The sequence below is a fragment of the Lepeophtheirus salmonis genome, chromosome 1 (genome assembly GCF_016086655.4).
Source record: "Lepeophtheirus salmonis chromosome 1, UVic_Lsal_1.4, whole genome shotgun sequence".
Lineage (NCBI taxonomy): Eukaryota > Metazoa > Arthropoda > Copepoda > Siphonostomatoida > Caligidae > Lepeophtheirus > Lepeophtheirus salmonis.
In genome coordinates, this window is record NC_052131.2 from 45,234,243 (window position 1) to 45,244,876 (window position 10,634).

General features: G+C 30.4%; 1 long non-coding RNA gene across 1 annotated transcript; it reads right to left on the minus strand.

Annotated features, from left to right (window-relative positions):
• Positions 1-5,397: 5,397 nt before the first annotated feature.
• LOC139907676 (uncharacterized) lies at positions 5,398-6,344 on the minus strand. The gene is made up of 3 exons (XR_011784404.1): positions 6,200-6,344; positions 6,066-6,134; positions 5,398-5,997 (listed from the first exon to the last, which is right to left on the minus strand). It is a non-coding gene; the product is annotated as an uncharacterized lncRNA (long non-coding RNA).
• Between the last annotated feature and the right edge of the window lie 4,290 nt (positions 6,345-10,634).

Sequence of the window (10,634 nt, forward strand, 5' to 3'; positions counted from 1 at the left end):
AAAACTAGCCCTATTTTGATTTTCGCCCAGTCCTACTAAGCATGTATAACAAGAGTACTGTTTTTTTTAGTTTATCTCATACGTATATCATACATAATTCATATGTATTTTCCGTATACTTGAATTATATATAGAAGCTGGTATATTAAAAAGAATTTTGTTTGTTATTAATGAACGCTCTAAAGACTAAAGTACTCGTCACTCATCCCAACATATTAAATCTTTTTTCTCAAACTCTTATGATTATTCTTTCATTCTTGAAGGGAAAACTCGTCATATAAATTTATATAAGTAGTTTTGTATTAGAAACATTTTCTATTAAAAAGCAAAAGTTCCTTAATTTGGGTGTGAGGGGGGGAGATTGTGTAGCTACGTTGAGTGGGCTTATCAATGAAAAATGGAGAGTAAGAGTGGGATTTCTTGGGAATTATATTCTATATTGTTAGAGAAATATATGACTTGTAGCTGAAGCCTAATTACTTCGGGCAATGCTGGTACTAGGGCTAGTTAATGAATAAGGATGTTTGTGATTCAACTCACATATATCATTTGAGTGTGGAATTTTTCCATCAATATTATAGTTATTACTAGGATCAGTCATTTTTTTTACAGATAATATGATGTTTCTGAAAATATAAGATATATACAAAAGATTAAACATATTTCTCAACTCACTTTTTATAGGTTGTACTTCCCAATAAAAAAAGATATATAAATAGTTTCCTTGTGTTTAACTACTACACGCCTAATGTTTCTATATTAGGGAAACCCTCTACAATGCTTTATCAAGGAAAAATCAAATACGTTAATGACAATAGTGTTTGCTAAAAGGACCAAAGATTGTAAGATATTCAACAGAGCATTTTTAATGTTCGAAAATACTAAATCCGGGTTGGGGGCTGCCCCATGCTTGATTATCAAGAATAAGTGCATATCATAAGGTAAAAAAAAATAAAAAAAGTTATAAAAGTGCAGCATTTTGGACAAATTAAAATTTAAAAAATAAAATAAATAACATATATCTCAAGGTTCACAATATATTTTCTATAAAGAATGAGGATTTCAAATTATATTCTTTAAACAAATAAAATAAATTTAAAAATTATAAAACAGGGCATTACATTTTTATCTTTGTCCTAGGTCTTGCCTACTGTCAAACTGGATCCCCAACCGTTTTCTTTTTGTAAGACATACCAACAAAATTTTACAATATGTAATGCCAACTCTTTTGAAGTACCAGAAATAGGACATGTTGAAAATTGACATAAAATAAAAAATCTCCAGTGTGTAAAAATACAAAGAACCGAAAATGAGCGTGGTAACTCTAACAATTTGAAGAATGTTTTGGAGGAGAGTAGGTTAGTTGTTATGACGTTTTATGGGATTAGCTGGGAGTAGCTATGAGATGGAGGAAATAAAAACAAATCCCACTTCGTATGCAGGAATGATATAGGCGAGAATCACTCCAATGTGGATTATCAATAGTCAATTTTAATCCGAGCCCAACAAGGGCTTATAACTTACTCTTTGCCTTTTTACTTTGCTCTTAAAGAATAGAATAATAGTGATAAAATATTTTACAATTAAAAGAAACTGTTCAAATTGCATCTATAGGACCTCTTGCGCTCAACCAATTTCATATTTGTTCATAATTCTAATGATTGCCCATGTCTTAGATGAGCCAATACGTGCAGGGGCGTCCGCAGGATTATGTATATATATATATATATCATTGATCATTTTTTATTCTTCAAGGCAAAAATCCAGGAATTTTTGCCTTGAAGGGGGGAGGGGATACAGTCCCTTCAGTCCCCCTATGGACACTTCTAATATTACGCAATTTGATGAGTATTAGACCACTAAGACCTATGTAAATAGTGGTACCTCCATACTCGACCATAGTTTGCTCCAAAAAATGATTTGTTCGAAAACCGTAAAATGCTTGGTTGAAAGCCATTATTCCACATATGTAATCAAGGGATTTCATATTTATAATAGAATATATAAAAATTTCTTAATATTATATGTACAGGGTGGTCCATATAAATGTGGAAAATCTTTAAAGGCTTATAACGAAACAACTAGATGGGGTAGAACCATGTTTTTTTATTATTGGAAAACTATATTAATTATATTAAAATATTTGTAATGAAATCTGCCTCTCTTGATAACCTCGGCCACACTAACTTTGAAAGGCGCTGAAGACGTAGTGCAGATCCAGTTTTGTCATTGTACACTTAATTGACTTCTTCAGGACCTCCACAGGCGAATGATACTGGGCAAAGGTCTCATGCTCCACATATGAATATATTTTAATTCAATTACTCCAAATTATTCGTATTGGTAAGGACAAAATAAATATAGTTCTTGAAAGAGAGGGATTCCTTGTAAACATCTATCACTCGCAAATATTCTCATAAACATAATTTTAGAAAATAATTATGAATAGAGATGTAAAAATATGACCCTAGACGAGTTGGAACTTGAATAAGGTTTTGAATTTTTGAAAGCTGTAATCATGATTATTTAATTTTTGTGGAGGGACATCCAAAGTGTGTGAGCTCATGGATATTGGAGAATAACACTGATGATTGTTTGGGGAGTTATAAGTGTTGGTTCTTGTTGAACTTTTAGTAGAACTGAGGATAGAAAACGAAGTAATTCTCGCATTTGTCCTTGCTTGATATGGAGTGGGATTTGTGTTAATTTCCTTCTTCGTCTTCTAACAGCTGCTTGCAGTTAATCCAATAGACCGTCATGAGAGCTAAGCTGCTCTCCTTGCAAATATTTTCAAATTATCAAGGTGATCACGTTATTTTTTTAATTACATACTGGCAATTTATATTTTTTGGACTATCATGATAGATATCATTGGTATCTTACACAAGCAAATACTACTCATGACACTGTTTTAATTTAATTCAATCTTTCCTTTCATAACTACTCTACTGATTTAAAAAATCGCCTCTAGTTGGTATAAAAGGTGGGAAAAAGTGTGCACGTTTCATTTATAGAGTACTCATTGCAGTATTTTACATATTTTTTTTTCTATTAGACCGATTTTTGTGTGTGTGTGTGTACGAGAGCAAAACACCATGTGAGGGACACGTGGGTAAGCTATATAGATATGGGTATATACTGTATTAAATTTGTGTTAGCCAATACAAATTTAGATACTTAGGTGATACCCAAGGTTAATAGAAATACAAAGTAATCGTGTACGACTGATGTTTGACTTCCAGGAGGCTTTTAATATTGACGTCATAGTAATTGAGTGGTGTGTGTTTTGTCAAAATCTGTTTTTATTGCTCAACAGTCGGTACAATACATCAGATTGAAAATTCTAGCATTAGTGACGTCATAGACTATGAGTGATTGCGTGTTTTGTTAAAATCTGGCTATCTTGCCCTGCAGTCGGTACAATATATCCGATTGAACGTTATAGCAAGTCCGATTCCATGATGATGTAACCTTGTATTTTTATTAACCTTGTGTGAAACCCATACCCGTGGAACCGAACCAGGAACTCCTATAAATCAATAGCCCTCAAAAAAGGTTTCCCACGGAATTACTCGTCAACAGGTAAAAATGTAAACAGTACTCAATTCCTTATTTATTGGCAGGTTTTTTTTTAACGTTGAATACTAAAAATAGGGTTTTAGCATTTTGTTCCACTAATACTCGTGGCACTTAATCTTAAAATTGTAGTCACTTGTAGGATCAGTGTTTCCACTCAAAAAAAAAAAAAAAAAAAAAAAAGAAGAAGAAAATAATAATAATTATATGTATAAATATAGTCATTCAAGGATACCTTGTGAACTTCATTTGAATATTTTTTTCTAAAATTAACGGTTGCCAAGAATCCAAAATTTACAATCCAGATTTTTTTTTTTTTTTACATTTGTAGCCTTTTTCAACTTGTTATGTGTCCAATGGGAGAAATATCGGATTTTTGTGTTAACGTGTGTCCAAAATCTTATTTTTGTAATACAAAAATTTGTTAAAAATTAAAAAAATATATTTGACCGCGAGTCGGGTTTTATTTTAACTTTTGTTAAAGAAACTAAAAAAAAAAAAAACTATGTTCAGATTGCAACTAGAAAGAGCCACTCCCTTTTTCTATGACATATTTTTTATGTCATTCAGTTTATAATTTCAACACAGCTAAAGAAAATAAGGCCATTGGTTATTTTTTTATTTATTTTACCATCTGACTCAATTAGAGTTTAATATCATTCCCGTTTGTGGAATTGTCGATTATAATATCATTAAAATATCAGTGAAAATAAAAATAACAATCAAATGTAAAGTAATATACCCCTTTTTCATCTGAAGTCATTGCTCAATCTTTTGCACATCCTGTTGCCTCTATCAATCTACTTAGTTATCTCTTTCTATAATTTATAAGATTTGAGAGAGCAAGCCAAGTAGTTCATTGTTTGGTTTTTTGTGACATCATTTTCTTTCTTGAAAACTTAGCAAAAAGTGCACACGATTTTGTCGCACACTTTCATAAAAATGACGTCTTATATGTATTGATGACAACATAATCAGGGAACCTTTTATTGTTATTGTCTTTCAAAAGTAAGGGCCCAATGCCGTTTCCCCTGTTGTGGCTTACAGTTACTTTAATTGTAGGGATAGTTTCGGGTAATACACGTTCCTGGAACTTAAATGAAAAAAAAATACCCGTCATTAATCGTTCTACTTGCACTTATATACAAGGATATGACTTAGGAAACAAATAAGCTCATAGTTTTTGTTGACGTCATCATCAATCGTGAAAACTCAGCAAAAAATGCATACGGTTACGTCACCTATAGTTATAAATTGTTTCCTACCCGCACTCTCATTAATAAGCAGGGTCGCTGGAACTATCCAAAATGGAAGGGCTAATGCTGTGTTGTCTATATTATTTATTCTTGAAGAGAGAACTGAGTTAAAATGTAAGTACTTAGAGTAAAAATGAGGGGTAATTTTTGGCCTAAATCATTGTTGGATACGGAAAGGGAACTTGTGTTTATTTCCTTATGCCCTAGCTGCTTGCATTTAATCTAATCTAATGGGACTACCTTATATTTTAATGGTTTTTTAACAGAACAACGAATCATTTTTCTACAACTCTACTAATCAGTGACTTAGTTTCATTATTGCTTGTTTCTCTACTTCTGAAAACTCTTCGTAATTAAAACTATAGTACCAATTACTTGCGGGTATTAAAATATCCAGTTCTACCCTAGTCCAAAGATCAATGACCTGTGTATGCCTTGTTCTTTCTCTAATAGGTTTTTAATATTGGGAAGACATTTTTGGGTAGTATCTCAAATGCAAAGGATGGTTTGTCCCTAGATTTTGGGTAACTCCAATTCGTCCTGAGGAGGCTTACTACATTTATAAAACTATATAAATGAATATGTATTTTCTGAATTTAATGACATCAAAATCACTGTATACTTTATTTGAGTATTATATAATTATTTGTCATTTAATAATTAATTTCCTTTAAATCAAGTTATACTATATTTACTTATAAAGTAAGGGTAAAATATTTCCTTTTCTGAGGTAGAAGTAGTAGTTATTTAAATTTCGTAAACGAACTTAGAATATAAAATTATATCATTATTGATGTTATTATTCAAAAGTTGAACGAGAAGTATATTCAAGGGCCCTTTCGTTTCAATACATTAAAATTATTATTAATTTTTTAATATAAGTGAAGGAAATTGTAATGGAAATTGAAAAACATTAAAAAGTTGTAAAATAAATCCAAAAATTAATCATTTCACATTTAAATCTAAATAATTAACTTTTACAAAAGATTAGGCCTTTGTTCCTAGCTGTGTCAGTAAGTCATAAAATATACCATTGATGGTAACCAGATTTGCATAATCACGCCACTTTAACCCAGTTAAAGCACACAAATCTTCGCCAAGAAACTATATACTCATGATAGGTACATTGATACTTGCTGTGTATGTAGAATATAATGACTGGACTCTATGAAAATAAGAGAATAGTACGAGTTTGTAAGTTGTTGAAAAATTATTAATTTTGATTAAGAATACCGTTGGTGGATTTCCTGGAACTGGAGTTCCAACACCGGGCTCTGGAGCAAAACGAGAATCAGGAGCAGACTAGTACAAGAAAAAATACATTTATCATTTTTTGTATTTTAAGTTTTATACTTAATGAAAATTACCGTAGTTGGAGTATTTCTTGAATTCTGACTGTTGACAGACGAAATTAATACACAGAATAAAAAATAAATTGAAATAGCTTTATAGACCATTTTGATGCTTCAGGTATCAAATGGAAACTATTTTGTATAGAATCAGTGATTAACTGAACTTATATTGGTAACTATTTAATAACGGGGGATTTCCCAAGAATTTCCTGTAGGTGTAAAAATCCCCCAGTATAGGTGAAAAAAAGAAGGAAAAAAAAGTGTTCAAATGTTCTTAGAACAAGTTAAAGAAAACAAGAAAATTACATGTTAAACACAACTCATGTCGATCTTCAATTCTAATACTATTCCAGAAAGGACTTATGCTTGATAGACAAAATTAATACACCAAATAAAAGTGTAATTGAAATTATTTATTGTTCAATTAATCGGAATTGGGAATCGGAGAATTGGGTGTTTTATCTGCAATCTGTATCGAGAGAAAAGTATTTTTCATTTGCGATTTTGATTCTTATTTAATACTTGTATTTAAGTATTTATTAATTTTCTAAATTATGAAAAAAAAAAGAGAGTTAAAGAAATTTTGCTTTTTGAAAATTTAACATTTGAAATATAATTAAATTAAATTTTTTTTTTTCCAAAAATTTAATTTTTGAAATTTTTTTCCAAAAAATTTAATTCTCTGTTAATAGCTATGTATTTTTGAAATTTTTCTCCAAAAAACTTAATTCTAGATTTTTTTTTTTTCCAAAAACTTTATATAAGAAATATTTTTCTAAGAGAATTATTTTTTGGAAAACTTTGGAATTTTTTTTTTCCAAAAAAATTAACTTTTAGTAAACATGTATGCATTTTTGAATTTTTTCCACAAAATATTTAACTTTTTCTTCATAGTTGTGAATTTTTGAAAAGTTTTTAATTATCAAATTGTATGTTTGATATTTTTTTTTTAAAGTTTTATATTAAAAATATAATTTTTGAAATTTTTTTTCCAAAAAATTTAATATTTCAAATTGTTTTTCAAATAAAATAGACAAGCAAAATGGTATTTTTAAACTATTATTTAAAATATTTAAGAATTGGAATCGGCATAAGGATTATTAGCGTTGCATCTGAATAAGAATCATGATTTTTCTTTTTGAATCGTCCAATCACTAATTGAAATAGCTTTAAAGGCCATTTTGATGCTTCAGGTATCAAATAAAAACTATCAATCCTCTTTATTTCTCTCCCTCTTTCAGGAACACACGCCAGTTATTACTTATACTTAATTGGTATCTTTAAGGAAAATGATAACAGTTTTAGATAATATAAAAAAACTGTTCAACTACAAAATGTATCACACTTGTTTTAGGTGGTGATTTTTTACCATTCTAAATAATTTGTACATATGTTGAAGTAGGACTCTAGGTTTCTTGCTTCAAATTGTTTAATATCTTTTTTTTTTTTAATTTCACTTATTCTTATGGGAAATATTATATATACATATTTATTCATAAATAAAACAATTGTGTACTTTAGACTACAGTAAATATTCCAATAACGTAGACTTCTAAGATATTCCTACGATTAATTCTAAGCAGATCTATTTTCATAATAAGCATTCCTGATCATTTTTAAATACTCGAGTGAATCTCTGTTTTACATAAGTTTATTTTATCTCTTCAAAGTCAATATTATATTTTTAGTTGACGGCAGAACACATAGATGGATCATCAAGCTTTTAAAATTTCCTCAACTTTTCTACTAATCTGGCCCATTAAGGTGTAATGCGCATATATTTCAAAAATATAAATCCCACATTTTTTATATAATATTTTTAAATTAAAAAAGTTACAGATGTTGAACAGTATTTTCTTAAAAACAAAACTGCCAGGTAGGGTAAGAAATAAAGATTATCATATATTTTTTTTTACAAATTTTTTACGAAAATATAAATTCAATAAAAGGAGAGATTTCTATTGAATTTAATTACTTTATTACAAAATGGAGAGAGAGAGCAAAAAATTCCGTGTATTAATGTACTGAGTTCATATAATATAATTACAAAACAATATTAAATAACTTATTTTTCTAATCTTACTATCAAAAATATGAATTTTATTTTAATTTAAACAAATGAAACAAACTTACTTTTTGTACTTGATTTGATCAAATTACAATAAGATATTAGATAGTAATAATCTGAGTAGCAACGTATATCACAGTAAAAAAAATTTAGATTTTTAAATTTATTATCAAAAAAAAAAAAAAAGAAAAAAGCCCAATTTTTTTGCAGGTATTTTCAGAACAGCATAATGGATATCTAACCTAAACATCTTAACCTTTTAATCAAATTTTTGAAAGTTTCTAATTATAGAACTTTAATTTATAATAAGAATTTATTAAAGTTGGATATTGTATCAAAATGACCCATTCATATAAATAATATTATTACTATAAATCTCTCTGTAAACAAAAATTACCTTATCATCTCTCAAACAATTTAATAAATATTCATAATTTGTTATTTAACAGTAAAATACTTTTGGAATTTGCAATTCTCACTGGAAAGTTTTATTTGAAAGGAATTAAATCTTTTCCTCTCTCATTATAGTAAATATGAAACAAAAGGAAGGACGTCTTCACCTCAATCACATTCATTACTTTTATCCTACGAATGAAAACACACAAATTAATAGTTTTATCAAACAATGGGGATCTATCAAGTTTGAGCCCCAAACACAATGGTTTAGTGTGGAAGAAAAAGTCTTCAGAAGCGCACCCTCTATTCAGAGGAAAGTGATCCTAAGAGCTTGAATGCCTCTTAACGAATAACGATATTTAAAATTGATCACTTATTTATAGTATTGTCTCATTCCTTATTTATTTCGTCCAGTCCAGTCCATTTTTAAGACAGTTGGTCATTAGGACTGTCAGTACTAGAACTACTGATTAAAAATAAGGAGAAATAAAGTTAAATGACGTCATCAAGTACCAAATTTTATGATTTTTAGGACTAATATGCAGGACTGAACTAAACTGAAGACCTCACAGTCTTCAGTTCTAAATAAGGATCGACACAACACTACTTATTTATGTTTTTGATTTCATTTCACTTTCTACAAATTATAATTCTTAATTATTTACTAATTATATTGTAGCACTGTATAATTAAATATATTTTTTAGAACGTATTTTTAAGAAGACTAACTACCGTTTTTTGAAAGGAAATCAAATTATATATAGTAAACTGTACTATGGTCATCACATATTAAAATGTGTACAATAAACTAATCTAACTAAACAGATTGACCTATAAGTCTTATGACAGCAACTTTAACTTAATATTTCTCCTAGAAATGTATATATTTTTTGAATTCTGTTTGTTGCAAAATGATTTACAAAGCCTCCATCTTTGTTGTTAAAAAACTTTTTTCTAATACTTGTTCTTGAGCCTATAACGACGACATCATGAAACCAAATTTGGAAGAGAAGAGCTGTAGGGCCATTACCAAGAGCCCAAAAGACACGATTATGACCAAGTCATCGGAACACTACACAATCAAGCGGCACAAGGGAACCAGGAGTATTGATGAAAGGTCCAGAAGTGGTTGTTCGAGGGCCATGAGGACAAACAGGTTGATCCAGGTAACGAGGTCGAACATCAAACGCAAAAGATGGCTCATGAGACTAGTATGTCGCGAGAAACCATGCGTAGGGTAGTCAGGGAGGACATGAGGAAGAAGCAGTATCGTCTACCAAAATTACAGCTTCTTAGAGAGACCACAATGTCTATGAGGTTCACCCGAGTGAAAGTGTTTCTGAAAGCCCTCAATTATTGTACGCATGTTTCAATCATTTGGACTTGTGAGAAGATCTTCACTGTGGACCTGGCTTACAACAGTCACAACAACTGGATGATGGGTGGTAGCATCGAAGACATTCCCCGGACGGGCTCAGCGTGTTCGGGGACAAAAGCCAGCTTCAGTGATTGTCAGTGCGGGTGTCACCTCCAGTGAGATGAAGGCACCCTTAATTTTCATTTCTGAGGGTGTGAAGGTCAATCAACCAGTCTATCTGGACATATTACAGTTAAGTACATCCCTGGATCTAGGAACAGCGCTAGGAAGGTTGTTACTAAGTCCAGCAGGACAGAGCACCTTCACATATTGCTAAGTCTGTGCAAGAGCGGTGGCAAAACTTTTGGAGCAAGGACATATGGCCCCTTTTCCCCCAGATATCAACGAAATTGACCTTTTCATATTGTCCATTCTGGAGAGTGAGGTTAGTGTGACTTCTAAATGCAGTTTCAGTGTCTTGAATGCTGAGAGAGTAGCTGCATGGGACAATATGACTGTAGTTGTCACAAATGCGAGCAACGTGGAATGATTTTTTAAATAATTTTATATGACTATAAAAACAGTCCTCCAGCTCACTTCCGGTGGGCCCCCATGGAATCATTGACATA